Genomic DNA, 6569 nt, shown 5'->3' with positions numbered 1-6569 from the left:
AAGTTGAACTACCTGCTGAAGTACGAGCTGTACTAGATCAATACAACGATGTTTTTCCGGAGGAGATTCCACCAGGACTACCCCCTATTCGTGGCATCGAACATTAAATCGATCTTGTACCAGGTTCTGCTTTACCTAACAAACCAGCTTACCGAATGAATCCGGAGGAGTCTAAGGAGTTAGAAAAGCAAATGCGTGACTTGATGGACAAAGGGTACATCAGAGAGAGCCTTAGCCCATGTGCTGTACCAGTTCTCTTGGTACCAAAAAAGGATGGCACATGGAGGATGTGTGTAGACTGCCGAGCAATCAACAACATCACCATCAAATACCGACATCCTATTCCGAGGCTAGACGACATGTTAGACGAGCTAAGTGGTGCAATCATCTTCTCCAAAATTGACTTGCGAATCGGCTATCACCAAGTCCAAATGAGAGAAGGCGACGAGTGGAAGACCGCATTCAAGACCAAGCAAGGTCTCTATGAATGGCTCGTTATGCCCTTCGGGCTAACCAATGCACCAAGCACCTTCATGCGATTGATGAACCAGGTTCTAAGGTCATTTATTGGTAAATTTGTTGTTGTCTACTTTGATGACATACTTATTTATAGTAAATGCTATTCTGATCATACTAAGCACTTAGAGTTAATTCTGAAAACGCTTCGGAAGGAAGGCCTTTATGCTAACCTAAAGAAGTGCTCATTTTGTACTGACAAGTGTGTGTTCTTAGGTTTTGTAGTGAGTAAAAATGGCCTACAGGTAGATGAAGAAAAGATCAAGGCGATCCGTGAATGGCCTACTGCAACATCCATTGGACATGTTCGCAGTTTTCATGGACTAGCAAGCTTCTACAGGAGGTTTGTCAGAGACTTCAGCACAGTGGCTGCACCAATGACTGATGTAATCAACAAAAATGTACCATTCTCATGGGGAGAAGCCCAAGAACAGTCATTCAACACGCTGAAAGAGAGGCTCACACAAGCACCAGTTTTAGCACTTCCAGATTTTGAAGTTATGTTTGAAGTGGAGTGTGATGCATCAGGTTTGGGAATTGGAGCTGTACTACATCAGAGGAAAAGAACAGTCGCGTTTTTCAGTGAAAAGTTAAGTGGAGCAGCATTGAACTACCCAACCTATGACAAAGAGCTTTATGTCTTAGTACGAGCACTTGAGACATGGCAACACTACTTGTTGTCCAAGGAATTCATCATTCACACCGACCATGAAACTCTGAAGCATCTCAAGGGTCAGACTTCACTCAAGAGGAGACATGCAAAGTGGTTGGAGTTCATCGAGACGTTCCCATATGTGATCAAGTACAAGAAGGGAAAGCAGAACGTGGTAGCTGATGCTTTGTCGAGGAGACATGCCCTTATAGCTACAATGGAGGCTAAAGTAATGGGTTTTGAGCACATCAAGGAGTTGTACAAGGATGATCCAGAATTAGGAGAGTGCTACAAAGAGCATGGCAAAGGAGCTTATCAAGCATTCTACTTGCAAGATGGGTTCTTGTTCAAAGACAAGCGGTTGTGCATCCCTCAAGGTTCAATGCGAGATTTGATACTCACCAAAGCACATGGTGGAGGGTTGATGGGTCACTTTGGTGTTGACAAAACCTTGGCAATGGTCATGGATCATTTCTTTTGGTCCCATCTCAAGAAAGACGTGTAGAGATTTTGTTCTCGATGCATTGTTTGCCACAAGGCAAAATCCAGGTTACATCCTCATGGTCTATATTTACCATTACCTATTCCTAACGCCCCTTGGGTAGATATTTCTATGGACTTTGTCTTAGGATTGCCTAAGATTAGACACAAGGATTCAATCTTTGTCGTCGTGGACCGGTTCTCCAAGATGGCACACTTCATCCCATGTGACAAGACCAATGACGCTACTCAAACCGCAGATTTGTTCTTCAAGTAAGTGGTGCGCCTCCATGGTATCCCGAGAACCATCGTCTCAGATCGTGACACCAAGTTCTTGAGTCACTTTTGGAAGACACTTTGGAGAAAGTTAGGTACCAAGCTTCTATTCTTTACAACTTGTCATCCTCAAACGGATGGACAAACCAAAGTGGTAAACCGAACTCTCTCAACTTTACTTAGAGCCACTCTTGGTAGGAATATGGCTACATGGCTTGATTGCATTCCTTTTATTGAGTTTGCTTATAATCGTGCCGTTCACTCGGCTACCAAACTATCTCCCTTCGAGATAGTCTATGGAACTAACCCTTTATCTCCCATAGATTTAGCACCTTTACCTCAGATAGAACAGGCTTGTCAAGTTGGGTTAAGACGAGGAGAAGTCATAAAGAAGTTGCATGAAAAAGCAAAAGACAACTTGGAGAAGAAGGCCGTCGACAACAAACGCAAAGCTGATCGAGGAAGAAAAGAAGTATTATTTGAACCAGGAGATTGGGTCTGGTTACATATGAGGCCTGAGAGGTTTCCAACACAAAGAGCATTCAAGCTATCACCAAGAGGCGACAGACCATTCAAGATCCTCGAGAAGATCAATGACAATGCTTACCGTTTGGAGATACCTAGTGAGGTAAAAATTTCTCATACTTTTAATGTCGCTGACTTGTCTGCTTATGATCCAGGAGATTCAGTTTTGAGGGCAAAACCTTTTGAAGAGGGAGGGAATGATGCGGACATCGATTATCCTGTCCAACCCGCTGAACTAGATCAAGTACCAGATCTTGTACCACACCCTGTACCAGTCGTCCCAGTAGGTCCCATGACTCGTTCAAAGTCTAAACAACTTAGAAAGAGGTTCAATCTAGCTGTACAAGACATTGTGAGCTCACTAGAGCTGAACTACGTCAACTGGTCTGTACCACCGGTACTCCATCATGACGGATATGATCCCATCGCTGAGGAAGAGCTTGCTGAAGCATTCACCCAAACTTGTCTGCTTATGATGCAGGAGATTCAATTTTGAGGGCAAAACCTTTTGAAGAGGGAGGGAATGATGCGGACATCGATTATCCTGTCCAACCCGCTGAACTAGATCAAGTACCAGATCCTGTACCACACCCTGTACAAGTCGTCCCAGTAGGTCCCATGACTCGTTCAAAGTCTAGACAACTTAGAAAGAGGTTCAATCTAGCTGTACAAGACATTGTGAGGTCACTAGAGCTGAACTACGTCAACTGGTGTGTACCACCGGTACTCCATCATGACGGATATGATCCCATCGCTGAGGAAGAGCTTGCTGAAGCATTCACCCAAATGAGTCTTGAACATACCATTTCCCCAGGTATGAATTCTCCTTTGACAGGTCAAGAAACCTCTAGAATCCAAGAGAAGACAATGGAGTCACAAGAGACGAGCAAAACAAGCTTCACCTTCGAGAGTGATCGAGAGAGTGAAGATCAAGAACAAGACATCAAGGACTTGGAAGAGCTTCAAGAGACTGATCAAGCTACCCAAGAGAAACTCCAAGAAACCATCTAATTCAAGAAACCAACAAACAAACAGGCACCTGACAAGACCCCTGAAGTAGATCAAGACGTAGTTCATAGAACATCGACTGGGCCTAGATCGCATCCAGGTAAGTTCTATTCAATATTTTCGATAATTTCAAGTCCAGTAAGCCCCAACAACGGCTAGGAGACGTGCTCATCACGAGGTTTCAAGTTTGCTTTAGTATTTTAGTTATTTTCTTTCCAAAAACAATGGCTTTGTATTTGTAGTTTTATTTGTTTCCTTTGTTGCATTTTTACATTTATTTCGGCCTTAGGGCTAGCTGAAGGACTCTTATAAAGTCCCCCTGCAGCAGTTGTACGAGTTTTTACCCTATTATCAATAAAGAACCAGAATATTCTTCAAATTTTCTCCTTAAGTGTTCTTAAGAGAAAAGCTTGTCCTTTGTCTTGTGTGTGTGATTCCACAAGGCTGAGTTCGTGTACTGTATCAGAGACTAATCACATCTCTGTGGTGTACTTCAATCCGCCAACACTTCCCCTTTATTCGATCCCACACGAGAGAAGCGACCGCCATCGTGTCAGATCTTCATCAATGACCATCTTTCCTTCACAAGAGAGAAGCGACCGCCATCTTCTGAAGCCATCATATCTATCCTAATACAAGCTCACCACCGAGTCTTGTATCAACTTAACTTGCATTGCGGGTGAGTCGCCGGGGATAGTGATGCGGTCAGTCCATGACGGGCCCAATGGAGATCATGCGGGAGCTCGAACACTAGCAATCAAAGTTAAGCGATACGGTTTCTTCTGGCCAACAATGAAAGCGGATTGTGAAGAGTTCATAAGAAACTGCGAAAAATGCCAAAGGCACGCACGCACGATTCATCAACCCTCGGAGCTCATGTCTTTGATCTCGGTACCCTACCCGTTCATGAGATGGTCGATGGACATAATAGGACCTTTGCATAGCTCGTCAAGAGGAGTAAGGTTCCTGCTAGTCCACACTGATTACTTTTCCAAATGGGTAGAAGCGGCCGCGTATTCGGCGGTGACGAGCTCTCAGGTCCAGAAGTTCGTATGGAAGGACGTGATCTGCCGCCACGGACTCCCGTACGAGATAGTAACTGATAATGGGTCGCAGTTCGTCGCAAAGCAGTTTGAAGCTTTCTGCGCTCATTAGAAGATTCGGCTGAGCAAATCCACACCCCGCTACCCACAAGGGAATGGCCAGGCTGAAGCTATGAACAAAGTAATATTAGCTAACTTAAAAAAGCGGCTGGATTCGTACAAGGGCCGGTGGGCTGAAGAACTGCAAGGCGTACTATGGGCAATCCGAACCACGCCTCGGCGGGTGACACACGAAACACCTTTTTCGCTGGTGTATGGGACAGAGGCAGTGATCCCGGCAGAGCTCACTGTGCCAGGAGTCCGGGTAGCTATGAACCCGAAAATGCCCGAGGAGAACGAAGACTCTCTTCGGGATGCCCTCGATTTCATCGAGGAAAAACGTGATCGGGCGTTAGTTCGGTTGCAGCATTATCAAAGCGCGATCGCAAAGTATTATAATTCAAGAGTAAGGGGTCGCGACCTTAACGTGGGCGATCTTGTGCTAAGAAAGGTTTACGAAAATACAAAAGAGCTTAACGCCGGAAAACTTGGCGTGAACTGGGAAGGACCTTACAGGATTACGTCCGAAGTGCGTAACGGGGTTTACCGCCTGGAGGAGATGTCCGGAAAAAAGGTCCCCAGGTCATGGAATGCCTTGCATCTTAAGCGGTTCTATTCTTTTTAAAGAAAAATAATAACATTTGTAATCGAACTATGGTGTGCTTGATCCCCTATTGGGTACGTAGGCAGCTCGGTTTGTCGAGTCCAGCTAGTAATAATATAAGTTTTCTTAAGTAAAGTGGCAATAGATTCTTTCCACATCGTCAAAAGTGACATAATGAGCTGAAAATAACTTAGTAAAGTTCAAAGCAAGTAAAAAAAAAGTAAAAGAAGAGTGCGGCCTCCGTGGCCAAAACCACTCAAGCATAATAATCTCAAGTTCAAAGAGCAAGTAGAAAACCAAAAAGCAAAAATAACAGGCACAGGAGGGGGGTCTAAGACCAATACAACCCCGACAAAAATCAAGTAAGTTCGGAGTCCGCAACAGGGGTTTCCGAACGAGCCGGAGGGGTGCCAATCGCCTCGTCCACCAAAGCCTCATCACCTCCGGCACAACAGGGGGATCAGAAGTAGGCTCCTCGATCATAAGGGGGGCGAGAGTAGGGTCAGGCCCGAGCTCGGGGGGAGTATCTGCCAAAAGAGCAGTGAGTGACGAAGGGTCAAACTTTAAGTCCTTTACCTTTTCGGCCTCGAAGCGAGCAGCCTTCTCATCAGCCTTTAAGGTCTCAAGCTCTTCTTTCAGATCGGCGATCTCGCCCTTCTCGATCTCTTCCACCAACATCCGGTTGGCAGTGATCTCGGCAGCTCGGATTGCGTGGGGGATCAAACGGTCATGATCCTCGAGGTGCGTCCTGATCTTGTCGATTGTCTCTCGCAGCTCAGCTCGCGTCTTCCTTCGCTCCTCCCTACGTACCCTCTCCATCTCGGAGCTGTTCCCTGCTTCTAGGAGCTGATTTCTGAGTTTGATCTCCTGGAGTTCCTTCTTCGCCTCCGTCTCTGCGGTAGTGCTGTTTTGGGTAGTAATATGTTAGAATATAATAAAATTTATTTATTACAAGTGCTAGAGATACATGAAGAGTTTTTAGCAGTCTTGAGCTTCTTGCTGAACTTAGCCGCTGATAAGTCTGTATTTCATCGCTTTTCTAGCATGCATTCATCATCTTTTCAGCATCATTCACTTGTTGATTCGCATCATATTGATCCCTTTCTGCATGTTTTACATACTTAGGTAGATTTTATGCATATCATGCATGTCTTGCATACATTGTGCATATTTGGAGTTTTTCAGGTACTTAGGAGACATGCAGAGCGAAGCAGAGGAACAAATGTTACTCGACATGCACACGATCGAGTGGGACGATCGAGTGAGAAGCAAGGATGCGTTGCAGTTACATAGACGATCGAGTGAGCAGCGGACGTATACGATCGAGTAGCTGATCGAGCAGAAGGGAAGCGAAGCAGAACCACCT

General features: G+C 45.2%; 1 pseudogene; it reads left to right on the top strand.

Moving 5' to 3' along the window:
• The window catches only part of LOC111832106, a 10825-nt pseudogene extending 5601 nt beyond the window's left edge, over positions 1-5224 (top strand).
• The last annotated feature ends 1345 nt before the right edge of the window (positions 5225-6569 follow it).

Source organism: Capsella rubella, unplaced genomic scaffold, assembly GCF_000375325.1.
Source record: "Capsella rubella cultivar Monte Gargano unplaced genomic scaffold, Caprub1_0 scaffold_2, whole genome shotgun sequence".
Taxonomy (NCBI): domain Eukaryota; kingdom Viridiplantae; phylum Streptophyta; class Magnoliopsida; order Brassicales; family Brassicaceae; genus Capsella; species Capsella rubella.
This window is presented reverse-complemented; position numbering and strand designations above follow the sequence as displayed.